Source organism: Macaca thibetana, chromosome 4 (assembly GCF_024542745.1).
Source record: "Macaca thibetana thibetana isolate TM-01 chromosome 4, ASM2454274v1, whole genome shotgun sequence".
NCBI lineage: Eukaryota > Metazoa > Chordata > Mammalia > Primates > Cercopithecidae > Macaca > Macaca thibetana.
The window spans coordinates 6,444,513-6,471,987 of NC_065581.1; the positions used below are offsets into that span (position 1 = coordinate 6,444,513).

The following is a 27,475-nucleotide window of genomic DNA, read 5'->3' on the forward strand; positions in this document are numbered from 1 at the left end:
CTTGTCATCCTGTAGAGATAAACAAACAAAAAATTCTTGCATAAGAAAAAGATAAATACAATTCTTCCTTCCTTCTTCTGCATTAGAAAATATCCTGTTGTACTGGATGTGGTTGCTCATGCCTATAATCCCAGCACTTTGGGAGGCTGAAGCAGGAGGATCACTTGCCTAGGAGCTAGAGACTAGCCTGGCAGCATGGGGAAAAATCCATCTCTACAAAAAATAAAAAAAATAAAACAAACAAACAAACAAACAACTAGCCTGATGTGGTGATGCACAACTGTAGTCCCAGCTGTTCAGGAGGTTGAGGTAGGAGGATTGCTCGAGTTCAGAAGGTAGAGGCTGCGGTGAGCCATGATCACGCCACTGCAGTCCAGCCTTGGTGACAGAGTGAGACCCTCCAAGAAAGAAAGAAAGAGAGAAAGAGGGGAAGAGGAAAAGAGGAAAAGAGGGGAAGGGGGGGAGGGGGGAAGGGAGGCAGGAGGGAAGGAAGGAAGGAAGGAAGGAAGGAAGGAAGGAAGGAAGGAAGGAAGGAAAGAAAGAAAGAAAGAAAGAAAGAAAGAAAGAAAGAAAGAAAGAAAGAAAGAAAGAAAGAAAGAAAGAAAGAAAGAGAAAGAAAGAGAAAGAAAGAGAGAGAGAAAGAAAAAGAAAGAGAAAGAAAGAAAAGAAAGAAATCTTGTTTTAGCATGTGACTCACAAGCTTGTTTTAAACTCATGTTCTGTTTCTCCACAAATTCCTATTAAAAGCTAGATTAAAATATGAATGACTAAATAAAAATGGTTTTAAGAGTCCCTTTATATAAATACCAGTCAGAAGGAGAAAAATACATAGATGGAATTGCCTCAAATAATGCAAAGAAGTCTGTCATAGCAACATAAGTATTATATGAAGAACTGGTGGAATACTCAGAATTGTTCAGAATCTACAAGTTTTGTGCATAGAGAGCCAATGAGAGTCAGTGAGAGCTGAGGGTCACCCTGATCTTTTAACTCCCTTGGATTAAATGCCAGTACCAAAATTTGCGGACAGTCTGGCACCCTGCCAATCAATGATGGATGGGGCTTCCCAGAGGAGCCTCACGTTCTTATGGTTACCCCTGACTGCACGCCTCTATTTCTACTGAATTGGATGTCAGCGTGGATCCTAGCATAGTCTTCTACAGGCTGCTTCTGTTCTGTACCAAATCAATCCAGATATGGAAATTGCTTTTCTTCATTTTCTCCCAAACAAACAAAATTCAGAAAACAAGCAATAAGTAAAGCCCATGTTCACACCAATACTCCACTTGGCAGACTTTATACAGGAGGTTGGAGAAGATCAAAGAAATTTACATCATAGCAGTGCAAACAACAGATGAGGATAGTATAACCTGGTTCCAAAACCACTTTGGCTCGCCTCCCTGCCATGGGACTGCTGGTCATGCCAACCCCAGTGAAGCTTCTGCCCCCTCAGCATCTTGCTAACTTCCCTCACTTTCTCCTCTCTCTCCTCTCAATTCCTAAATCCTGCTGACTGCAAGTGCAGAACATTTAGCTCTTCTATTTCCTTTTCTCCTGCTAACCCCATGTGACATGTTATGTTATTTTTTTTAACAAAGCCAGTTCCCTGAAACAGAAATGCTAATGTTGCTACAAAGAATGTTTTTTATAATGCATCTTTCATTGTAATCATAGAATCTTAGAAGGCATTTGGTGCAACACCCTTGAGAAATCTGCAAGAAAAAGGGATTAATGACTTACTCAAGATCTCATAACTTAGAAGCAACAGAGCAAGCACAAAAACCCTATTCTCCCAACTCTGTCTGACGTGTTTTCTATTACTAAATGCAAATGCTAAGACAGTTTAATATTCATTAATAAGAACGACGAGGCAAAGTGTTAATTTTATTTGTTTAAGTTGTAAGAAAGTAACATATCTATCTAATACAAGTAGTCCCAAAAACTTTTAATCATCAAATATTTTTTGAGCACATAAATATTCCAGGTTGAGTAAATGCTTTTGTTTGACACATAGATCCTTCGTGGCATGGCCCCAAATTACCTAATTTATGTCTATAAATACCATCTTTATACTGATGACTCTCCAAATTTATGTATCTCCACTCCTGACCTCAGCTCCGTACTCGTGCATCTAAGTGCCTTCTTTACCAAGCTGACTGGTTGGCTAAAAGGCAAGACACAATTCCTGGATCCTTTCTCCGCAGCCCCTTACATAGTTCCTTCCTTGGATTCTCCATTTCAGTAAATAGCATCACAGCTGCCCAGTTGCTCAGGCCAAAAATCTCCTGACTTATCTTTGATTTAGCTCATTCAATTAAAATCTATGCCTACTCTATGAGTTCCTCTTACAAAATATATACTGAATCCATTCCGTCTTTCTCCACCGTAACCACCCTTATCCAAGCTCCATGAGCTCATGACTAGGCTGCTGTAAGAGACTCCTTGCTAGCTAGTTTCAGTCCTCCAAAGTCCTGCCTCCTACCGTCTATTATCCACAAAGCCAAAGTGGTTCTTAAAAGTGTAAAACACATAATACTCTTGCTCAAAACCCTCCACTGTCTTTCCAAGCATGACCACCAAGTCCCTTCCTTGAGCCTATGGGGCTGTGCATGATCTGGCCCTGTTTCTCTGTGATTAAATATATCATCCTCTTGTTATGGCTTTTATTTCATGCCTTGTTTAAGAAATCCTTTCTATTGCAAGAACATAAGGACATTCTCCTAATTTTTTCCCAAAGGTCTGTAATCTGTGTGGAATTGATTATGGTGTATGGTGTGATGAAGGAATCCAGTTTCCTTTTGTCCTCATAAATAGCCAGTTACCTCCACATCATTTATTGGATAGTCCATGCTTTCTTCACTAGGCAAATCATATTTCTATGAATGGGGTCTGTTTCTGGCTCTCAGTTCTGTTCCATTGGTTTACATTTCTGTAGATCTGAGCCAATACTGGATTATAACAATTATTAGAGCTTTATACTAAACCTTGATTTCTGATAAGACAGTCTCCCCACTTGCACCTTTTACTTCTGCAGGAATTTCTCAGTTAGTGTTGGATAGTTGCTTTTTTGCATACATTTTAGAATTAGCAGTGCTTATAAATCTGCATTTATTCCAATCGTAGCTTGCATTGAATTTACAAATTACATTGGTAGTAATTATGAATAGATGTTGAACATTATCAAGTGCTCTGTGTACATCAGTTGACATCATCTTAATGCTTTTCTCCTCTAATGTGGTGATTGACAAATTGCAATAAAATACTTTTCTATTGTTAAACTAATTTTTATCCCCATATAACCCGATGTGACCATGTTTTTCATACACTGATGGATTTAATTTACCAATATTTGATTTAAGATATTGTGACAATGTTCGTAAGTAAGTTCATGTTATTCTTGTCTTGTTTTGGAATCAAGATGATAGTAGCCTTAGAAAATAAACTCTCTCTTTTTCTAGCTCTCAGGAAGATCTTCCGTAGTATTATAATTATCTCTTCCTTGAAGGATTGGCAAAACTCACCTATCAAGGATCTGGGCCTGGGTTTCTTTTCTTTTGACAGGGTCTCACTTCGTCACCCAGGCTGGAGTGCAGTGGTGTGATTATAATTGAATGAGCAACCTCAATCACCTGGGCTCAAATGATCCCTCCAGCCTCAGCCTCCCAGGTAGTAGAACCACAGGCATGTGCCACCACACCCAACTGATGTTCGTGTTTTCTGTAGAGACAGGCTTTTGCCATGTTGCCCAGGCCTGGGTTTCTTTATGAGAACATTTTAAACTACTAATTTTACCTTTAATTAATCATTATAGGATTGTTTATGCTATTTTTTCCTTGAACTAGTTTTGGCTAGTTAGATGTTTCTAGAAATTTGTCCTTTTATCTAAATATTCTAATTACTGGCATGTAATTTTTTTATAGAATTTTCTTTCATCATGTCTTCTGTACTCATGAGTATATCCCTTTTTTATTCCTGATTGTTTACTTGTGCCATCTCTCATTTCCATGGAGTAAAGTCATTGGAGTTTTATCTGTATTGGTAGTGTTTTTCAAAACGCAACTTCTGACATTGTCAGATCTCTCTGGTGTATTTTAGTTTGCTATTTCACTTATCTCTCCACTTTTCTTTGTTTTTATTTTTTCATTTCTGTTGCTTTCTTGAATTTATTCTGTTTTCTTTTTTCCCCTAACTTAAGTTGGCTCTGCAGTTCACTAATTCTTAATCCTTCTTCTTTTCTCATATATTCACTTTGATTTTCTTCAAATTACCTCTTTAACTTTATCCTCTGTTTTGGTCATTAGTATTCCCATTATAATTCTATGTTATGTCTCTCTGATAGTAATTCTTCGAAGTTTTTCCAGACTTGCTTTAAGGACTACTGCATGTCAATTTTTGCAAATGCGCAGGTACTCTTGAGAAAGATGATGTGTTCCTTAGTTATTAGAGTTCTTGCTTTCTTGGGTGCTGGTAACTTTTGAATTCATCTGAGGTTGAATTTAAACCATGGGAATTCAGAGGGGCTTGCAGAGAAATGCTTTCCTCTAGGGATGATTTATGCTTGTTTCTGCAAGGTGCCTGGAGGCCCTTAGCTGAACACTTGTCATGACATTTCAGCTCACTCTCAGGTTCTACTGTTGCTTTAAGTTGCTAAGACAGTCTTGGTTCAGAACTGAGGTACAGGACTCAGTATGTACCCATTAAGTCAAGTTGTTAACCATGTGTTCAGGTCTTCTCTATCCTGCTTTATGTCTTCTTAACCAGTCAAATACTAGCGAGGTAATTTAATGGAGGATTTATCTATTTCTTCCTTGACGTTTTCTGAATTTTTGCTTTCTATATTTTGTATCCATTTTATTAGGTGCATAAAAATTGAGAATTGCTAAGTATTACCGGTGAATTGAATCTTTTACATTTCGTAGTTACCCTTTATATTTTAAATAATTTGCTTTTGTCTTTTTTGATATCAATATAGGTACCCTATATTTGTTTGGGGTTTTTATTTGTTTGGTTGATTCTGTTTGTTTGGTTTATCCTTTTACTTTTAACTTTTCCATGCCCTTAATTTGTAGGTTTGTTGTTTCTTAAGAACAAATAGCGAATTTTGATTTTTATCCAATCTGATTAAGCTCTGCCTTTTAATTGACAAGTTTAGTTCTTTTCTGTTTACTATGATTATTGAAATATATGAACTTTTCCCAACCATTTCAGCTATATACCTGGGCTGTCTTGTTATCCCACATTCTCCATGCTTCTTTTTTTTCTTCCTTTCATGTTTTTGGATTGAGGGGTTTTTTATTCAATTTTCCCCTGTGCTAATTTGAAAACTGTAAACTCTGTTTTTATTCCTTCAGCTATCACCCTTGAAATCTTACCATGCAAACTTAATAATGTCAAGTGTTCACTAAATCTTACCTCCTTGTGAGAAATGTAAAAACTTTAACTTCAATCACTTCCCTGCCAACTTACATGCTATTGTTGTTCATTTTCTTTCTTTTGTACCTTTTTCTTTTCTTTCTGGATTCTTTTAAAATCTTCTCTTTGTCTCTTATACCACAATGTATCAATGAAATACTATAACGGAATGTATTTTACTTACCTTGTTTGTTATTCCTACACTAGTGGAAGAATAACTTTCATCATTCTGAAAAATTTTTAGACACAGTCTCTTTGAATATTCCCTCCCTGCCTCATCCTCTGTATTCTCTCATCTTAACTCTAAACATGTTATATATTTTCATTTTATCCTCTATGACTATATACCTCTCTTCTAGATTTTTCTTTCTTTGCTCTTTGTGGGTGATATCTTCAGAAACTTGCCTCTCGCTTATGAATTTTCTTCTAATTTGTATTAACATGTTTTTAAAACAAAAATTGAGCTTTAATTTCAACCATTACATGTATTTTTATTTCTAGAAGTTTATTGCTAATTTTCAAGTCTCCTTAGTTATTGTTGATAGTCTCATTTTTAACTCATTTTGATGATTTTATTTTGTATTTTTTAATATTTATATTTTATATCCTGTATCTGCAAAGTCTACAGTCTAAAGTCATGAATGGTCTAAATCTGCTTACTCCTGCTAACTCTCACTAGCTATGACTTGCTTTCTTGGGTACTGGTAACTTTTGAGTTCATATGAGGTTCAATTTAAACCGTGAGAATTCAAAGGGGCTTGCAGAGAAATGCTTTCCTCCAGGGATGATTTATGTTTGTTTCTGCAAGGTGCCTGGAGGCCCTTAGCTGAACACTTGTCATGACATTTCAGCTCACTCTCAGGTTCTACTCTCACTTTAAGTTGCTAACACAGTCGCAGTTGAGAAACTAATATATCCAGTCCCTGAGAGTAGCCAAAGCCCTTTGATTGAATATTAAATCTCCTCTCCTCCAGCCACCTGCAAAGAGAACTATGGGTACTACCCCTCTTTCCTCTGTCCCGTCTCCCCAGCATTCCCTTCCCACCATAGCTTGCCAGCTGTAGTCTTTGAGTCCTCCAGAATCAGGACCAGGGGAGAGCGGATTAGGGAAAAGGAACCACACCCCAGCAGGGCCAACTTTGTGACAAGTATGGCTGGCTGCTTCTTTCTCTCATAGACACCTCATAGGTATTTCAGAGATTCTCCTATTGGATTTTTCCAATTGCAATGCATGAAACATGGGTGATGCCTTCTTTTGTTTTTAATCAGAATTTTTTTTTTAGTGCAGTTTTAGGTTTGCAGCAAAATTGAGAAGAAGGTACAGGCATAACTCTTAATTCAGGTAGCCAAGGAGGTGGCCACCACACGCACCGCCCTACACATTTACAGCCCCCCATATCAATATCCCCTCCAGGGTGGTACATTCGTTACAATTGATGAGCCTACATTGACACATCATCACTCAAAGCCCACAGTTTACATTCAACCTCACTCTTGCCGTTATATATTCTATACATTTTGATGAATGTATAATGAGATGTGTCCGTCATTGTAGTATCATACCGAGAGGTTTCAGTGCCCTCAAGTCCTCTGTGCTCCACCCATTTATCCCTCCCTCCCCTCTAATCCCTGGCACCACTGATCTTTTTACTGTCTTCCTTGTTTTGCATTTTCCGGAATGTCATACAATTGGGATCATACAGTGTGCATGAAGAAGCCTTTTCAGATTTGCCTCTTTCACTGGGTAATATGCATTTAAGCTTCCTCCATATGTTTTCATTGCTTGATAGCTCATTTCTTCTTCAGAGCTGAGTAATAGTCCATTGTATGGGTGTACCACAGCTTTTTCATCCATTCACTCCCTGCAGGACATCTTGATTGCTTCCAAGCTTTGGCAATTATGAGTAAAGCTGCTGTACACATCTCTGTGTCATTTTCTCTGTGGACATGAGTTTTCGCCTTCTTTGGGTAAATGCCAAGGAGTGTGAATGATGGAGCCTATGGTAAGAGTATGTTTGGTTTTGTAAGAACTGCCCATTGTCTTCCAAAGTGGGTGATGGCCTTTCTCCCAATGGAACCAGCTGCTTCCCCTCAGCCCACCTGCATTTCTTCTTGCAGACTCTTAGTTGGAGTCCATTACCTCCTCCACGGTGGCCTCTGAACAAGGTCTTAAAGTGGCTTCAGGCTGACTTTCCCTCCCACATGGTCCACATCTGGTCCACAGAGGAGCACCCCATAAAGGCCTCAGGGAGGACAGCTACTTCCTGGATGCAGCAGCAACTCCCCTGCACTGCACCTTGCTAGCTGGTGCCTCCTCCCCTGTTCCTACCTGGTAACTATGGATTGAATACAAAACATGGTGTGGCAAGGAATATGTTCCCTTCCTCCAGAAAGGCTTTCTTTGCTTGTGGCAGAAGACAGAGTGCATGCAGACCATCTGCACACACCCAGCAGAAACCGAGTCCATCAGAGCCTGTGTTGCTCTTGTCTGAAGGCTGCTCACCTGCTGGCCCTTACTCCTGCCGCTTGGTCTCTTGGGTCTCAGCTAACAACCCGAGGTGCTTACAGGGCACCTGTTCCTTTGTGCCTGAACTGACAGTTACGTCCACCCAGCACCACGAGCATGCCAGCATCTTGGCTTAGCCCTCCAGCCTCTTTGCAGCTGCTTCTGTTTGGTTTCTGGGCACCGCATTGTTCACAAGCACAGCTTAGACATCAGGAAACGGTTTGAAGAGAAATCGCATGAAGACACAATTTTTCCTGGTTCCCTTTTCTCTGTGTTCACGGCCCATCAAGTCCTGACAACTTTGTATCCTGAATTCCAATTTTTTTGACTGTGGCAAGCTATGAGCTGCCACTTTCTGTTTGGGTTTCACACCCCATGACAGGACCTGAATCAGCAAATTCTCCCCAGGGACAAAAACAGCTGCAAAGAAAGAACTCACTTCAATGCACTTCTCTCCTTTCTAACATCTTGGCCCTTGGATTCCAGCAACCTTGGTTGCTCTTTGATGCTCTCAGACTACTATATTACATTTTATTTGGTTTGGCTTTCACAGTTCTTCAGCAAGAGGGTTATTCTGATACAAAATACTCCTTCACAGCCAGAAATGGAAATCCCCTGTAAGTTTTTGGATTTCTTTTTCTTTTTTTTTTCTTTCTTTTTTTTTTTTTTTTTTTTGGTGCAAAAAAAAAAAAAAGTACTAGGTGGCATATTTTCTTATATAATGAATGTGTTTTCTCTTCACTTTAAATGTGAAAGATAATTTGACATAGACCAAAAATGTTTGGTTCACAAACACTTTATCCTCAAAATTCTGTAGATGTGGTTCCATATTCTTTTTTTTTTTTTTTTTCCCCAAGACAGAGTTTTGCTCTTGTTGCCCAGGCTGGAGTGCAATGGCGCCATCTCGGCTCACCGCAACCTGTGCATTTCAGGTTCAAGCGATTCTCCTGCCTCAGCCTCCCAGGTAGCTGGGATTACAGTATGTACCACCACACCTGGCTAATTTTGTATTTTTGGTAGAGACGGGGTTTCACCATGTCGGCCAGGCTGGTCTCGAACTCCTGACCTAAGCGCCGGGATTACGGGCGTGAGCCTCCAAGCCCGGCCACATTCCTTTTGCACTCGATGATCCAGAGGATAACTCCGATGTGGGCCCTACTTTGTTCCTTTGTAAAAATTAAATTAATTGGACATTAATTAAATTAATGTTTCAAACAATATACTAAAAAGACTGAGATCATATACAAAGCAATGTCTGCACGGATGTTCCGCAGAGGCGGCTGAGAAGGGATCTCACAGCTCCCAAGCCCTGGCCACAACCAGAGGGCAGGGGCCAGTGGGCAGCTGGGTGCAGGGATTATTTGTGAGGAGGGATTTGGGAGGTGGTTTTAGAGTGTTTCGTCCAAGCCCTCCCTGGCTCTTCCACCACAAGTGTTGGGGTGAAGTGGTGCAGAGGCGGACGTTGTGTCACTGGAGCCCTGGGAAGCATTAAGAAACCTCTCTCTTGGGAGGCCAAGGTGGGCAGATCACGAGGTCAGGAGTTCGAGACCAGCCTGACCAACATGGTGAAACCCCGTCTCTACTAAAAATACAAAAATTAGCCAGGGGTGGTGGTGGGCACCTGTAATTCCAGCTACTCAGGAGGCTGAGGCAGAAGAATTGCTTGAACCTGGGAGGCAGAGGTTGCAGTGAGCCCAGATCGTGCCACTGCACTGCAGCCTGGGTGACAGAGTGAGACCGTCTCAAAAAAAAAAAAAAAAAAAAGAAGCGCTCTCATTTAGCCTTCTATCTAATGATGTTTCCGTACTGACCATGTTTAGAAATTAGCAAATAGCATATGGTCTCAACTAAATTAAACACCCACAGGAAAAAAATAGTTTAAGGAAACATACCAAAAGGATTATTATGTATTTAGAATCTGGGTAATATTTAAGTTTTGTTTTCATATAGTTCCTTATTTTCCAAAGATTGAGAAAAACATCGACTACTTTTATAATGAAAAATCATATTTTCTAAATGCCTAAACACACGATGTTTAACATAACACTACATATGCTGTGTATGTATGTTTCACATACAATTAGGTAAAAATTATCCACATGGAAAACACCTGGATAGAACTCCCCGCCCTCCACCAAAAACAACAACAACAACAACAACAACAACAAAAAACCAGTGTTTTCCTCTGCATAGCGATTTCTCTATATACATCTGTAAATTTTCAAATTTTTATGTAATGGGGGAAGGAGGAGGAAACTTTCAGAAAATACCAGTTCCAGATATACGGGCCACCTGTGTGTGGGGTGGTCTAAAGAGCACACCTGGAACGTTCACACCAAGTTCCCCTGGGAGCCCAGTGTCCTCCCCCACTCCAAAACCACGCCCGGCTGCTTCCTATATTTTAGTAGAGATGAGGTCTCACCATGTTGGCCAGGTTGGTCTCGAGCTCCTGAGCTCAAATGATCCACCCGCCTCAGCCTCCCAAAGTGCTGGGATTACAGGCGTGAGCCACCGCGCCCGGCGGTTTGTTTCATTTTCCTTCAATACCTTTTCTCGCTCACTCCACCGGCTCGTTCTTGGAGCGGAGACTCCTCTACACTGGGTCCCACTACACTGGCCCTTGGTACATACATTCATTCCCACACTGTCAATCAACTCTTTTACCCCCACTCTGAGAGTCCCATCTCCCCGGGAGCCCGCGAGCTCCTGGGACAAGGATGCAACCATTCCCAAGCTCCTTCTCCAGGCTGAGCTCAGGCTGGCTTTCCCCAAATGTGATTAAACTGAACAGGCGCCCTTCCTCCCTCAGCCTTTCCTGGCTCTCATCCTTGGAATTCCCAGCCCCCAGCTTTGCTTGGGAAATCAAAGGAGGCCAAAAGGCACAAAACAGCTCACTGGGGAGAGAAATCCGAGTCTCCCTCCCAGGTCAGTAATTAGTGCGGCCGGAGAAAGGGCAGCCCCTGGCACAGTCGGGTCCTTAATAGCTCCTGCCCCAGAAGCTGCCTTCGGATGGACAGCCGAGTGAATCGCCATGAAAAATTAATCAGCCTCTGCCTGTCCGCAGCCCAGATGCGCGCACAGCGGATGACCTGGCAGGAACCAGCCGCAGTGAAGCCGCCGCAGCCGCAGCCGCAGCCGCAGAAGGGAGGCCGTGCACCTGCCAGCCGGGAGAGCCGCGCGCCTGAACCGGGCGCACGTGGGAAGTGGGCCACGAGACTGGAGGCCACCGAGATGGAGGCCCCGGCACTCGGGCTCAGGCCTTTTAGCACGTACTCTTGGAATCCAGCAGGCCCTGCTCCGGCCAGCGCCTCCAGTTCTGAAGCGCCCACCTGGGAACTCACGCACCGCCCAGCTGCGAGGGGCTTGGCCTGGCTGAAAGCCATGTTATTCTCGAAAACACCCGTGGGAAGCACACGCTGAGCTCCCGGGGCCCCTAGAGTATGCAAAGAGGCCGGCCCTGGGAGACTAAATAAGGCTCTCCCCCTAGGACCTCGTCCCTTGCCACCAGCTCCCGCGGCCACCGCGCAGCCAGAGCGCACCGTCCCTAGGGCTTCGGCGGTGGCCAGAGCCAGAAACTGCGACAGCCTGGAGCTGGGGTGGTGAGGGCGAATGGCAGGGCCAGGGCTGGTGAAATGCAACCGATCTGCAGGTTTCTGGAGGCCTCTACAGCCCCTGCCATCTGGGCACTGCACAGACAGACGCTGCGTGAGACCCGGAGCTCGCCACCTCCATGCGGCGCTGCGAGCCACTCCGCTGCGGGTGCAGGAGAGTTCCACGCCGGGGACTGAGGGACCAGCGCCGGCTCCCCAGTTCTCTGCAATGTGAAGTCATTTTCTTAAACTCGAACTTTAAATAACCACCGATGTCTTGCCTACGGGCCAGGCAGATGCTATGCTCTGACCTCGCTGGGATGTGCAGCATTTTTCTACTGTTTTGCTTTTGAATCCAATTCGGGAGTTTAGAGAAGTTTTAGATTCAGGTCAGGCTTTCCCAGGACCTCCAGGCTGGGGACTGTGCTCAACCTTAGGCCAACAGCGCCATCTGGTGGTTATGATCCGCATGTACACGCCAATGCCGGCCGACCGGAGAGAGTGATGTAATGGTCCACAATTGTTCCTGAAGCCAGCTCTGCAGCAAGCCAGATGTTACCGGTGTTTTATACCCCAGTTTTTCCTGTAAGTCACTGAGCGAGGGGGTTTCTTCATAGGACGAATGCTATATGCTGTAACAGAAATTCCCCTTTTTGCAGTCTATTCTAGAGAGAGTGGATTTGAAGCTAGGGAGACATGGGACATAAAAAAATCCAGTCTCTTTGATTTCCAGCCTGACTACCTGACCTTCCCAGGTCCCATCAAGCCAGGATGTGAATGCATGCCTCTTGATTCCAACTGTGGAACCGTTTTACATGTTTTACATTCCTATGCTGCCGTGGCCTCCACCAGCTCATGCATTCCTTCAGGACTGAAAGCAGACTCCACACTGCCTGAAAATCTCCCGGGACACCGATCCTCGGCAGAGTTGCCCTCGGTCCCTCAGACTTCCTTTTATTCCCTTACTACCCAAGCCTGCAGCTGGCCTCCCGCCAGGGCACTCCAGCACCTCGGACCCCTCGCTGTCTCTCTACTCTTTGCCTCTTACCTTGACCTGCCCAGCATCCTACAGTTGCTTTTTTGTCTTGTATCCCATCTGGCCAAGACTAACTAGAGAATGTCACCAAACTATGCCAATTGGACCAGCTGCAAATTTAGGCTGTGGGACTTCAGATGAGTCCTCACTGCAACTCACAGTTTTCAGCATTTGTTGATTCCTGCATTGCAGATACTCCAAATGTTTCCTTCTAATTTTTAGCTCTTGCCTTTACAGTATCTCACAATTTGAGAAACAACTTACACTTTCCAGAGATGAAGTTGGTCTCATGTGAGTTGCCTCAATGTTGCCTCTTTTGCCCTTAAAATGTTTGTATCACCTCTTGCTTTTTCATTCTGTGTTACTTCAACAGGGAAAGATCCTTTGTCTTTCCAAACCAAATGCATCTGCTTTTATCTCTAACATAAAATATGAAGCCCAAACAAAGCAGGAAAGAAAAAAAACAAACTCAAAATAGAAGCAAAAGGACACTTCAAGAAACTATCATTAACATTCTCAGAAGAATGAATAAAAAATATTGCACACATGAAAAAAAGGATGCCACAAGAAAAGGAATATTCAGAAGGTGGAAAAATCCTCTTAGAAATTGAAAAATATGATAGCAACAGTGAAAGTTTCAAAAGAAGAGTTAGAATAGAAATTTAGTGAAGCCTTCCATAAAGTAGAATAAAAAGGCAAAAGGGCAATTTTTAGAAAGAAGGAAAACTACATCAGCCCAAGAGGCCAAGTCGGCTGCGTAATTTCAGAGGCTCAGTGAAAAATGATGATGTAGAGTTCTCTGTTTGAGAATTTTGGCCAGGCCTGGTGGCTCACACCTGTAATCCCAGCACTTTGGGAGGCCAAGGTGGGTGGATCACAAGGTCAAGATATTGAGACCATAATGGCCAACATGGTGAAACACTGTCTCTACTAAAAATACAAAAAATTAGCTGGGTGTGGTGGCACACGCCTGTAGTCCCAGCCACTCCAGAGGCTGAGGCAGGAGAATCGCTTGAACCCAGGAGGCGGAGGTTGCAGTGAGCTGAGATCACGCCACTGAACTCCAACTTGGCAACAGAGGGAGACTCGGTCAAAAAAAAAAAAATCTTGAAGAAGCCGGGGTCAGTGTAATGCACCTGTAATTCCAGCCACTTGAGAGACTGACTTGAGGCGGGAAGATAGCTTAAGTCCAGGAGTTCAAGACCAGCCTGGGCAACATAGTGAGACCCTGTCTCTATAAAAAAAAAAAAAAAAAAAAAAAATTAGCTGGGCATGGTGGCTCATGTCTGTAGTCTCAGCTACTGGGAAGGATTGTTTGAGCCCAGGAGTTAAAGGCTGCAGTGAACCTTTTCTAGTTCTTTTTTTATTATTAATTTTTTGATAAGAAACAGGGTCTCACTCATTAATTTTTTGATAAGAAACAGGGTCTCAATTCTAGCTCACTGCAGCCTTAAACTCCTGGACTTCCATGATCCTACCACCTCAGCCTCCTAAATAACTGGAACTACAGGGCCGTGCCACCTTGCCCAGATAATTTTTTTAATTGTTATTTCGTAGAGCTGTCTCACTATGTTGCCCAACCTCGTCTCAAACTCCTGGGCTCAAGCAGTCTTCTTGCCTCGGCCTCCCAAAGTGCTGGCCTGAGTCACTTGCCCAGCCCCTTCTGTAGTTCTAACTAGTGACCTTCTCTAGTGAGTCTCAGCCAGATGAAGTATAAGATATCATTCCACTGCACTCCAGCCTGGATGACAGAGCAAGACCCTGTAAAAAGTCTTTAAAAATGTCAAGGTGGTGACAGGAGAGCATTAAACCTAGCAGGGGTTTGCTGCACTGGGCACAACCCTCTGGTCCCTGCTTTATACCTTGTGATTCAGGGTTCTCAGCAACCCATGCCATGATGGATCCTCCTCATCAGAGTTAAAACCATGGGTCACTCACTGCCTTGCAGGCTGTTTTAAAGTGGGTGGAAAGTGAGGATGCCACGGCAGCCCTGAGGATTTAAAGCTGTGTTCTACAGAAGCCTTACCACATGTGACTGTTGAGACCTAGATCTGGCTCGTTTTATGCAGTTGTGCTGCAGGAGTTTAAAATACTCATCAGATTCCACGTAACAAACAATGTCAAGTAGGTCATTAATCATTGCATTATGTTGATTACATGCAGTGATAATGTTTTGATTTATTTGGTTAAATAATATGGTTTTATTAAAATTAAGTTCACCTGTTTCTTTTAACTTTTTAAAAATGTGGCTACTAGAACATTTTTAAAATGTGGCTCTTGTTGTATTGTGATCCAAGAATGCTGGTCTGAAGAGATTTACGACAGAACCAGTCACCAACCTAGTGATTTGTAGGTTTCGTTTCTTGCTCTTCCATTACAAGGTGTCAGGGCAGCAGGCCTGGCCATGGCTGGATTCATCCATTTCCAAGGAAGAAAGCAGACACCACTGTAGGTATTTCAAAGCGGAGGAGATTTCATATAGGAAATGTGGTTACCGAATTCTTATTAAAACTGGAAAAGCAAGAAGGAAAAGGTGGTGTTTCCAGAAGTCCTGAACTGCAGAAAGCTGCTAACACTTTTGCAGGATCCAGTGCTCAGGTGAGCCCATACAACCCAGCCCCTGCACTGTTGCTCAGCAGCTCCAAGACTTTGTAGTCATGTGCTAGCAACCCCAGGCAGGAGCCTATAGCTGCTGTTGTTAGTAAAGACATGTTAGCACAGTCGCAGCAGCCAACAATCACCTTCTATGTGGAGCTACCAGAAAAATAATGTCTTCTATCTTCTATACTTCGTAATTGCTGGGAATTCCTCCAATTGGCAGACCTAACCAGAACTCAGCTGGGAAGAGGACCTGTAAAATGCAGTTTGCAATCTTCCAGCCCTGAAGGTAAAAAGGAGAGGATCGTAGGGCAAGGCACAAAAGCCTTCTATAGAATCTCTCCTAAAAGATGAAATGGGTAAATGGAGCTGAAGGTACCGAGACGAAAGCATCTGGGATGATGGGAATGAATTATTGATAATGATACAAACTAAGAGAGCAATAAAAATGTGAAAAGAGGTCAATTATAAACTCCAGGAAAAACAAAAGTCTTACAATAAGGAAACATAATCACAGTATACTACTTGGTTGTGTTGTGAACAATGTTTCTGTGGTCATAATAATATTAATTCTGAATATTAGTTTACCAGATGTTATGTATAATTTTATTGGGGTGATGGGTCAAGTAGGAGAGGGTATGTAGGGGAGGCAGGGGAAGTTGAGATCTAAGAAGTCAACACATTAGTTCACACCTAGCTGGGAGAGAATCAAGAAATCGCAGCTTAGGTGATTTTTTGCTTTTAATGTTTGAAGGTGTATCCTAAAGAAAACAGCTGACCAGTTGGAACAGGGAGTGAGGATCTGGAAGGAGGCAGGAGACAGGGCTCTACAGTTTGAGGTTTTAAACCCTAGGGAGTTATATAATTTGTTTTAATGATGTACATGTATTTCTGTGCCTCACATTCAATAAATATAAATTTACATACAATACAAATGTTTCTACAAATTATTGTATATAAAATTCAATAAGAAATTTTTTACTTCATAAATGAGAAAAACTCCCACTCCCTAAAATCTTTCACTTCTCATAAACCATTGATTATATACCCAAATTTATGGTAATGATGAAAAGAACATGTCATTACTGTCAGGGTAAAGCAAAGCTTGACAGCACTGAGCAGCATGATTTATTTATGGAAGGAAGAGTTGACTGAGCAAGAAACTAACTGTGTTTATCTTTAGCCATTTCCTTTACCATAAATTCATATAAGTACACTTATTCTTTGGGTGAGCAGTTGTGGTTACCAGCACTGTTTTGAAAGGATACGTGGATGGTGTCATTTCAATCTGTCAGCCGTGCCAAGATTGGTAATTAGGTAACTTTGAAATCTGTGTTAACTCTTTGAAGCTAAATGGTATCTGGACGGAGAACTTACTGCTCACCAAATGCCTCACCTCCTACAGTTGAGAAGGGCCATGTGACTTATCCTAGGCAACATACAGTGAGCGGAAGTGATTTGTGTCCATTCTGAGCCAAAGCATTTTAGAGCCAATGCCCAACTTTTCAGCTCTGTCCCCGCAGCCACGGTGATTGTTGAGACGAGAGTGTCTTATGTTGAGGAGAATCACAAGGCGGTGGCAGCACCTTGAATTGTTGAGTTACCACATGGGGGAAGGTTACCCTAGGAGTCACCCATCATTCACTGAACTTTGGGTGGTTGAGAAATAAACTGTTATTGCTTTAAAGCCTTGAGATTTGGGCATGTGTGTTACTAAAATATAAGGCATCCTTTCCTGACACAACATTTCCTTGCGTTGTTTTGCTTATAGTGTGTCATTTTAGTGTGTGCTATTTATGGAACTCCCTTTACTAATTCACCAGCATAAACCCATCACCAAGCACATGTAGGCCATGATTCTAATAAGAACAATGGGTTTTGCTGAGTTCTACCCACTCTGTTACCCTGGGCTGTTAAGAACATTTACTTTAAGACGATCGTGACGAGGGTGTCTTAGTTCAGGCTAGTATAACGAAGAGCCCTGAAGTAGTTGCCAGGAACAACAGGAAGTTATTTCTCACAGTTCTGGGGTGTGGAAGTCTGAGTTTGGGGTGCCAGCATGACTGGGTTCTGGGGAGGGCTCTCTTGTGGGTTGCAGATAGCCAACTTCTCCTAGTTCCCTCACATAGCCAAAAGAGGGCAAGAGGTTTCCGGGGTTCCTTTTATAGGGACACTAATCCCATTCACGAAAATTCCACCCTATTTACCTCCCAAAGGCCTCTCCTTCTAAGGCCATCATATTGGGGGTGAGGAATTCAACATATGGATTTCAAGCTGGGGGGATGAAAACACTCAATCCATAACAGAAAGGGAGGTATCCTGGGTGGTCACGTAACAAATCTTTTCTCCGTGTGAGGTTAATTCTTTAAGGGAATTGAACCCACAATGAAATAGCCATTATGTTTTCACTAACGGAAATAACTCACAGAGGAAACAGAATGAAAGGGATTAGGCTATTTAGACTGCGTCAGACCTTTCAGTCAATCAATCCATAACATTAATCTGAAGGCTGCTGAGTTCGACGTGCCGTGCCAAGTTCAGCATGAGACAGAAAATGAATGGGAAACACATTTAATTTCTCCTATGCAAGAAAGAAGAGCCATGGGCAAGCAAAGCTAAACGTATCTGCAAAAGTCACAGCTTATGGCGTGAACCCAGGAGGTGGAGCTTGTAGTGAGCCAAGATCACACCACTACACTCCAGCCTGGCAGAGCCAGACTCCGTCTCAAAAAAAAAAAGTCACAGCTTAACACATACACAATAATTTTCTTCAAATGTCATTCTTGTGCTGAGGTCAATGAAGAAGGGGGACTGGAGAAGTTACTAGGCAGGATAAGTCACGGGAATGGTGTTCCAAGCTGGGCTTAGTAGGAGTCAAAGGACAAGTTTTAGTAGAAAGGGAAGAGAATGGACAGCACATGAAAATACGGACAAACAGGAAAGCAAAGGGAAGGGCCAGAAATATGCCAAAGGCAAGAATGGGCATGGATGGAGCGAGAATTTCTACAGAGGAATTTAAAAAATGAAACCCAGGCATGGTGGCTCACGCCTGTAATCCCAACACTTTGGGAGGCCAAGGTGGTAGGATCACCTGAGGTCAAGAGTTTGAGACCAGCCTGGTCAACATGTGAAACTCTGTCTCTACTAAAAATACAAAAATTAGCTGGGCATGGTGGTGCGCACCTGTAATCCCAGCTACTCGGGAGGCTGAGGCAGGAGAATTGCTTGAACCCAGGAGGTGGAGGTTGCAGTGAGCTGAGATCGTACCACTGCACTCCAGCCTGGGTGACAGAGGAAGACTCTATTTCAAAAAAAATTTTTTTTAATAAAAAAATAAAGGCTGGGCATGGTGGCTCATGCCTGTAATCCCAGCACTTTGGGAGGCCGAGGTAGGTGGATCACTTGAGGCCAGGAGTTCGAGACCAGCCTGACCAACATGGAGAAACCCCATCTCTACTAAAAATACAAAAAAAAAAATTAGCCAGGCATGGTGTTGGGTGACTGTAGTTTCAGTTACTCAGGAGGCTGAGGCAGGAGAAGCGCTTGCACCCAGGAGGTGGAGGTTGCAGTGGGCTGACACTGTGCCACCGCACTACAGCCTGGGTGACAGAGCGAGACTCCATCTCAAAAATAAATAAATAAATAAACACATAAATAAACTGGGGTAGGGAGAAATTAGGGAGGGGCCTTGAAGTCCAGATGGGAACCATTTAAGAGAATTGTGTAGAGCTTTATATAAAATGATCTGGGAAAGAGAAAGGTTAAAGAGGTGGAGAAAGAAGGCCAGCCAGGATTTAATGCAATAGTTCAACAATGAAATTAAGAATTGGGGTAATGACTTGGGGTTTGGAAGGGCAGGAGAAAGTCCAAAGGAAAACTCAAAAGGATATGAAGATGGATGAGAGGGGAGGTTTCGAGAAAAGAGTGGAGACATGACTGACCCCACATTTTCAAGCATGGAGAAGTTGAAAGGTATCTACTTTGTGGTAACTAAGAAACTTCCAAATTCGACAATATATTTCCCTGTAGTCGCAGAGACAAGAACAAATTAGACGCAAAGAAGAGATAGAAAAGAACAAGTAGAGAGGACAATGACCCTAATCTCTTAGCTTTTTGAGGCCAATGATCATGTTTACTTATGTTAGCATCCTCTTTGTGCGACTAATACGAGGACGAGTACCTAGAACCAACTCAAAATAGTCACTGAGTGAGAGAATAGGTTAACTCGAAATGTTTAGCTTTCCTATACAACAGAGATGCTAGCGCAATCCAAAAACCTTCCACTATACACTGCAGAGGTTGAGGTCTACATTCCAGAATCACTGAAGGATTTCTCAGAAGAAAGCTAAATGGGGAAGGAACCAGGTTCACTGATATTGAGCTCATAATAATAACCTTGGGCATCAGAGAGAAATTGTGATTCATGGTAAAATCGTCTCCAATATAATTAACTGGACACAAGTCTGAGTCCTGGACACAGGGCTGTAAATAAGACTGAAAGAGAGCTGCATCATCACTAGCACTGTGGAGCAGAAGTGTAGACAGTGACGCCCATGCAACTCTGGCGGCTCAAGTCTTGAGTAGGCCACCATGGAGGCAGGAGGAGCTACTGCACCCCGCAGAGCAAGGCTGGGTTGCAATGTGCTGGCTGCTCGAAAGCACAGCGTGGAGGCTGCAGCCCATCGTGACAGTGTAGAGATTATTGAAATATTTTTATTCATAAGCACATTTGAAAATGCTCCCACCACCTTCCTGAAGTACTTGGAGCGGTGGAAAATATTGCAGTGAGCTGAGGTCTGAGCATCAGTAAACCAGGGCCTGTCAGGCCCAGCTGAGATACAGTCAAACCCTTTGCCCAAAGTTCAAGAGACTGTGAAGGACAGCACCCAAGCTGGTGCAAATTGCAAATATTTGAGGGTGCATTCCAGCCAAGAGGGGCCATAGCTGGTTGGGGAAAGCAGAAAGGGTACAGCTGTAGCCATCCAAAGCTTCTGATCAATAAAATGTACCCCATATGTTATGTACCAGTTTTTTGCTGTAATAAAGAGAAATCTGCAAGAAGATGGTAAACAATCAACTGTACCACACGGAAACTGTTGTAGAGTCATCCGCCCCCTGCCCAAACCTGCCTTGCCCTTTCCTGCCTGTGTCTGCTCGCCGCCCAATCTCTGCATCCTCTGCAGTAGCAGAGCCTCTATTTTGTTCCGGTGGTAACGTGCACATCTACTCCTTTCAGCTCATGTGGGTGGGGAAGACCACGTAGCACATTTCTGGGAGGATGCAGAAGTGTCCGGTTGATACTTCTCTCTACAGAGGTTTTCTAAAAGGGGGCAGGCTCCACTGGTCTGTGCCTTGACCCTTTGTTCCCTGCTTCTTCTAGCATGGAATGCAGGCTCCCATGCTAGGCTGGGATGACCGGCCCTCTTGTGAACATGAGGCTATACACCTTTAGGACGAAAGCCTCATACCTAGGAGGGATGAGCAGAAAGGTAAAAGGGGACTAGTGCCCCGATGGCATCATGGAGCCACTATACCAATCCGGGTTTCCTACCTCAAGATGCTGGCTTATGAGAGAAAAACAATCCTCCAATCAGGGTAAAAGCCACCATGCTGGGCTTGTCACTTGTAGCCAATGCTGTTACTACCTTTGCGCCTTTGCTCAAGATATTACCCAACTGAATGGCTCTTTTCTCTCTTCTCAGCTTAACAATTTCTTTGTCTCCCACTACAAAACATGCCTCTCTACCCCCCTAAATCTAGAGTTCACTCTTTTTTTGTACATGACACCTCTGCAACTACATTGTAAGATTCTGGTGACAGAGACCAAGGCTCACACTCTTTTTTTTTAAGCTTCCACACAATCCTTGATCTTGGTAGAACATGGTTCCCACTGAGTGCTTCCCTTAAAAATGTAATTCCAGAACACTTTTAAAGTTCATGAACTATTTGGTCTCAACTTCAAACTTATAGTGCACTAATTATGATTCATTCAGCAGAATAACTCCAGACTCCAGCCCACACACGGACACAGCCGGCTACTCCCATGCTGTTAGAAAACACCAGTTCTGGGGGTTCCTCTCCGTGAGCACTCCTAACTGTTCCTGAGGAAACTTTCAGTGACTCATCGTCTCCCTTCTAACATTACCACCTCTCCGTAATCTGCCAGGTCCATCTGGTTTTCTATGGCCAAAATAGCATCCTGGGATGACTGTCCCAGAATGTACCAAAATAGGTAAAGGGAGAATTGTGCCTTCAGAGGCATTTGGATGATTGTCTGAAACAGAAAATAATCAGAGTTATTTTCTGGGCCAGATCCTTTATTTGCCCTTTGTACTAAAGCGGGTTTACCCCCTTCACCCCATCTGCCCCTTGCTAGGTCATTTCCAATGCATTGTTTCCAACAACAGTAAGCTCTGCCATATGGCCAATACATATATTGCTGAAGGACGTCAGTGTGTTTCATCAGATGTTCTTCTCCAAAGTTAGAAGGACTGCCACCGTGAACTGGGTGAAGTAGATAGCTCTAATCTGCAACAGCACTGTTTCATTGATTCTGATTCCTACCATGTTGCGTAACTGTGGAAAATTATCCCAGTACCCCAGGGTCTGTGTGTGCCCACTCAGACCAGTGCTGCAGCAGACCAGTTCACACAGACCCCAGGTGCTGTGGACGAACTAAGCCAAAGAAACCTGCCCTTTGACTCACCCTGGTTGCCCCAGCCTACTACATCTACATGTGGGCTCAAGTGGGAGCCGCCATGAAAAGGTCTCTCGGTTTTTCCTTACCGGGCTCTCCCACAGGTGGCTCTAATTCCAGGAGCCTTGTGGGAAGCTGCAGACCAGCCAGGGAGTCACTAGGGGGCCCGCTACTAACAGCTGCCGGAACCAGAGGGCTCAGTCCCTCGTGTTTTCTGATACATTCCACACATCTTATCAAACTGCTTATTTTCTTCTTCCATAAAGATTTGGAATACCATAACAATATCGCAGATGTCAAGCGAGGAGAAACTGTTCTTCGTTCATTAACTTTTGGAAAGAAAAGAAATTTAACTTTGGCCAGGAGTGCCCAACTGGGGTCAGCTGCACGGCCACAGGGGCACCCTGTGGCTAAATCCCTCATGGTAGCCACTGGAAAGATCCTCTACCCCAAAACGCAGGGCTCAGGGCATCGTCTGTCCTTGCAGAAGCAGGAATCTTGTTAGAGTTACCCAAATACAGCATTTCAGTAGGAAAGGCTGGGTGTTCTTGCTTTTAAATTAAAAATTTTATTGAGATAATTGTAGATTCACATACATTTATAACAAAGAAATCAATAGAGTTTGTTACTACTCAGTACTTACTTGCTTTACGGATTATTAGTCAATAACCATAAGAAAGAAATCGATAAAGATTGTTACTAATCAATACTTCTTGCTTTACAGATTATTAGTCAATAACCAAGAGTCTCATATGCACTTTACCCAGCTTCCTCCAAAGTAACATTTTTCAAAACTATAATATAACAACCAAGATACAATCTAGTAATCAGATTTAGGTTTCCCTAATTTTACTGTTACTCGTGTGTGTGTGCGCGCCCATGTTTAGTTCTGTACAATTTTATCATCTGTGGATTCACGCATCTGGCCCCACAGTCAGGATACTGAACACTTCCACCTCCACAAGGATCCCCGAAGCTGCCCTTTCATAACCACAACCCCTCCTTCCCACGTCTTCACCCAACCCAAGCTTCTGGCAAACACCAATCTCTCCTCCACTTCTAAAATTTCATCATTTCAAAACTATTATATAAATGGCATAATATAGGCTGTTACTCTTCAGGATTACCTTTTTACTTCTCATAGCTCCCTGCAGAGTCATCCGAGTTCATACAAGTTGATTCATGCATCAATAGTTCATTCCTTTGTGTTTGCGTGTACTTCAGCACATTTAACCATTCACCTGTCAAAGTATATCTGAGCTGATTCAAGATTTGATGGCTAAGCAAAACTGCTACTGAACATTTGGGTGATGTTTTTAGCACTGATGGTGAATGACGTTGAACGTGTCCGTATCCTTACTTTCTAAGTGTATCTGTGAAATATCTCTTCATGTCTTGTGCACATTTTCTAGCTAAATTGATGTTTGACTGTTGAGTTTTGTGAGTTCTTTATAATGTTTGGATACTAATACTTTGTTAGACATGTGGTTTGCAAATGTTTTCTCTCTGTCTACAGCTTGTCTTTTCATCCTCTTCACATGGACTTTCACAGAGCCAAAGTTTTCTATTTTGATGAGGTCCAGTGTGTCAATTTTTCCATCCATGGATTGTGCTTGTGGAAGAAAGCTCAAGTCCTGAAAATTTTATCTAATTTTTTTTTCCTGAAAATTTTGTAGTTTTACATATACTTCTAAGTCCATGATCCATTGTGAGTTAATGTTTACATAAGGTGTGAGCTTTATGTCAAAGTTTATTTATTTTTGTCTATTGATGTCCAATTGCTCCAGCACCATTTATTGAAAAGCTATCCTTTCTTCAGTGAATTGCTCTTGTACCTTTGTCAAAAACCACTTGGGCACTATTACCAGATTTTCTGTTCTGCTTCTTTAAGCAATATGTCTGTTCCTCCACTAATACCAGAGTCTTAATTATCATAGTTATACAGTACGACTTACTATCAGATAGACTGAGTCCTCCGCTTTATTGTTCTTTGTCAAGATTATTTTACCTGTTCTAGAGCCTGTGTTTTTCCATGTGCATTTTAGAATAAGCTTGTTTGTTTCTATTAAAAAATTATCTTGCTGAGTTTGACAGGGATTCTATTAAAACTACAGATCAATTTAGGTAGAATTGACATCCTTACCTTGCTGAACCTTTCAGTCCATGAACTTCTTTGCTTTTCTTCTTCAGTGTTTTCTATTTTTCAGCCTATAGATCCTATACATATTTTGTTACACTTATACCTAGAATTTCATTTTCTTCAGAACGATTGTAAATGGTATTGGTTTTAAGTTCAGTTTACAAGTGCTCATTGCTAGTATATAGAAAATTGATTGATTTTTGTGTGATCTTCCATCCTATGGCCTGAACTCACTTACTCATCTTAGGAGTTTGGTTCTTGTAGATTCCCTGAGATTTTCTACGTAGATAATTATGCCAGCTGCAAGCAGGGACAGTTTCATCTTCTCCATTTTTACTCCTTATCCTCCATTTTCTTATCTCATTCCAGTGGCTAGAACTCTCACCATTATGTTGAATAAGATAAATAAAAGCAGACACTCAATTTTTTTCTGATCTTAGAGGGAAAGCATTCAGTCTTTACTATTAAGTATGATGTTAGCCATAGGTTTTTCATAGATTCTCTTTATCAAGTTGAAATAATTCAACTCTATTCCTAACTTGCTAAGAGTTTTTTTAATCAACTCTTGCTAAGAGCTGGGATTTGTCAAATGCTTTTTCTATATGAATCGATATGATTGTATGATTTTTGATTATAATATAATAGATTACATTGACTCTCAAATACTGAACCAGCTTCACCTGAAATAAACCCCACTTGGTCATGGCATATAATTCCTTTTATACATCATTGGATTCAGTTTGCTAATACTTTGTTGAGGATTTTCACATCTAAGTTTATGAGAAATATTGTTTTGTAGTTTCCTTTTTTTGTATTGACTGTCTGGTTTGGGTATCAGTTAATACTGGCCTCAAAAAATGAGTTGGGAAGTATTCTCTTCTCTTCTGCTTTCTGGAAGAGATTATGTAAAATAGGTGTTAATTCTTTAGCTGTTTTGTAAAGTTCTTCAATGTAGAGACAACAGCATAGCAGATCTGGAACTGCTGTCCTTACAAAGGCTGTCTTGCAAGGTTAGCCCTTGGCTGGCAGGATAATGTGGCTGGAAAAGTAGTTCCCTATGGTGATATAACACTTACCCTAAATGGTAAGAGCAACTCATTGTACCTAAACTGCTAGCACAGTGTGGTTATGCTGAACTACTGCTCTCCTTCTGAGTGTCTGGAGTGTCAGTGACAGCAGTCAGTCATGCAGGCACTATGGTCCTACATACCCAATACTTTTGAAACACGCTCGACTCCAGGGCTCAGGCGAGCTTCCCTGGCAGGCAACACTTTGCACATACTGTTGCAGCTTGTTGCTGGAGGAACTCAGAACGTCCTGTTTGACTGCGCTGGGAGGTGCCTCAAACGCCTGCACCTTGTGTCTCCCAGACTTCGTCGGGCATGCCTTTCCCTTTGCTGACCCCACCCTGTATCTTTGCACCATAATAAATCTCAGGCATGCATGAGACAACATACTGGACCCTGGGCGCCCTCCTAGTGAATCACTGAACCTGGTGATCACCTTGGGGACCCCCCACAGATGCAGTGAAACTATCTGGGCCCAGACATTTCTTTTTCAGGATGATTTAATGACAAATTCAATTAGAAGTTGTTAATGGTTGTCCAGGCGCGGTGGCTCACGCCTGTAATCCCAGCACTTTGGGAGGCCAAGGTGGGCGGATCAAGAGGTCAGGAGATAGAGACCATCCTGGCTAACACAGTGAAACCCCATCTCTACTAATAATCACAAAAAATTAGCCGGGTGTGGTGGCAGGTGCCTGTACTCCCAGCTACTAGAGAGGCTGAAGCAGGAGAATGGCATGAACCCAGGAGGCGGAGCTTGCAGTGAGCCAAGATCGTGCCACTGCACTCTAGCCTGGACGACAGAGCGAGGAAAAAAAAAAAAGAAGAAGAAGTTGTTAATGGTTATAGGGATATTCAGATTATTTACAGTATCTCCTCTTTATCTGCGGGGGATACATTCCAAGTCCCCCAGTGGATGCCTGAAACCTAGGATAGTACTGAACCCTATCTATACTATGCATGAATTTCTTTTTCATTCTTCACCATTTCAAGGGTAGAAGATTCATTTTTACTTTAGCAGCCTCAGTATATTATTTTTCCCTTTATTAAGTTGACAACTTTCATTTTTTAATTTCATTTTTAAAGGAAGTATTTTGTGACTTCTCTTTGTCATATTCAAATCACCAGCATCACTACTGTTGCACTCTAGGGCAATTATTAAGTAAAATAAGGGTAACTGGAACACAAGTACTATAATAACACAACAGTCAATCTGAGAAAACAGCTACTAAATGACCAACAGGTGGTGGTGCAACTCATTGAGACACTGGACAAAGGGAGGATTCACATCCTGGGTACAGGGAGCAGGATGGTAAGAGATTTCATCATGCTACCCAGAATGACACCCAAGCTAAATCTTATAAATTGTTTATTTCCGCAGTTTTCCATTTAATATTTTTGAGCCACAGTTGATTGAAACAGCAGAAAGCAAAACCACAGCTAAGGAGTGACAACTGTATTTTACCTTGGTTGAGTTTTGGTAGTTTGTCATTTCAAGGAAATGATCCATTTCTTCCAAGTTCTCAAATTGATGGGCATATAATTATTAATCGTATTCCCTTGTTATCTTTTCAATGTCTGTAGGATCTCTTGGGATATCCTTTGTTTCATTCCAAATTTGGTGATTGGTGCCTTCATTCTTTTTATTTTTGTCAACTTTCATAGAGTTTTTTGTTTGTTTGTTTGTTTGTTTTTTGTTTTTTTGAGACAAAGTCTCACTCTGTTGCTCAGGCTGGAGTGCAGTGGCACAATCTCGGCTCACAGAAACCTCCACCTCCTGAGTTCAAGCAATTGTCCTTCCTCAGCCTCCCTAGTAGCTGGGACTACAGGTGCGCACCACCACGCGTGGCTAATTTTTTGTAATTTTAGTGGAGATGGGTTTCACCGTGTTAGCCAGGACGGTCTCGATCACAGATATTTTTCAATGTCATTGATTTTTTTCAAAGAACCAGCTCTTTATTTCATAATTTCCCTACTGTTTTCCTATTTTCCACTTCATTGATTTCTGCTCTTATCTTTATTTCCTTTGCTATGCTTGCTTTGGGTATATTTTGCTATTCTTTTTCAAATTTCTTGAAGTAGGAATGTAGGTTATTCATTTGAGACCTTTCCTCATTTATAATGTAAACATTTAGGGCTATAATTTCTCACTTAGCCCTGCTTTTTGCTTCATCTCAGGTGTTCTCAATATCTGTGTTTTCATTTTTCTTCAGTTCTATAGGTTTTTGTTAGTTTCTTTTGAGACATTCTCTTTGACCTTACGATTATTTAGAAGTATGTTGTTTAATTTCCATCTATTTAGAAATCTTCCTATTATCATTGTGTTATTGATTTGTACTTCAATTCCATTATGGTCAGAGAATATGCTCTGCATAATTTCAACTCATTTAAATGTTATGTTTATTTAGGTTTATTTTATAGCCTAGGATATG

At 42.3% G+C, this 27,475-nt stretch overlaps 1 long non-coding RNA gene across 2 annotated transcripts in view; it reads right to left on the bottom strand.

The window, feature by feature from the left end:
• Positions 1 to 27,475, bottom strand: part of LOC126953925 (uncharacterized) — a 153,038-nt gene that overhangs the window by 64,506 nt on the left and 61,057 nt on the right. The gene's annotated exons all lie outside the window — the stretch shown is intronic.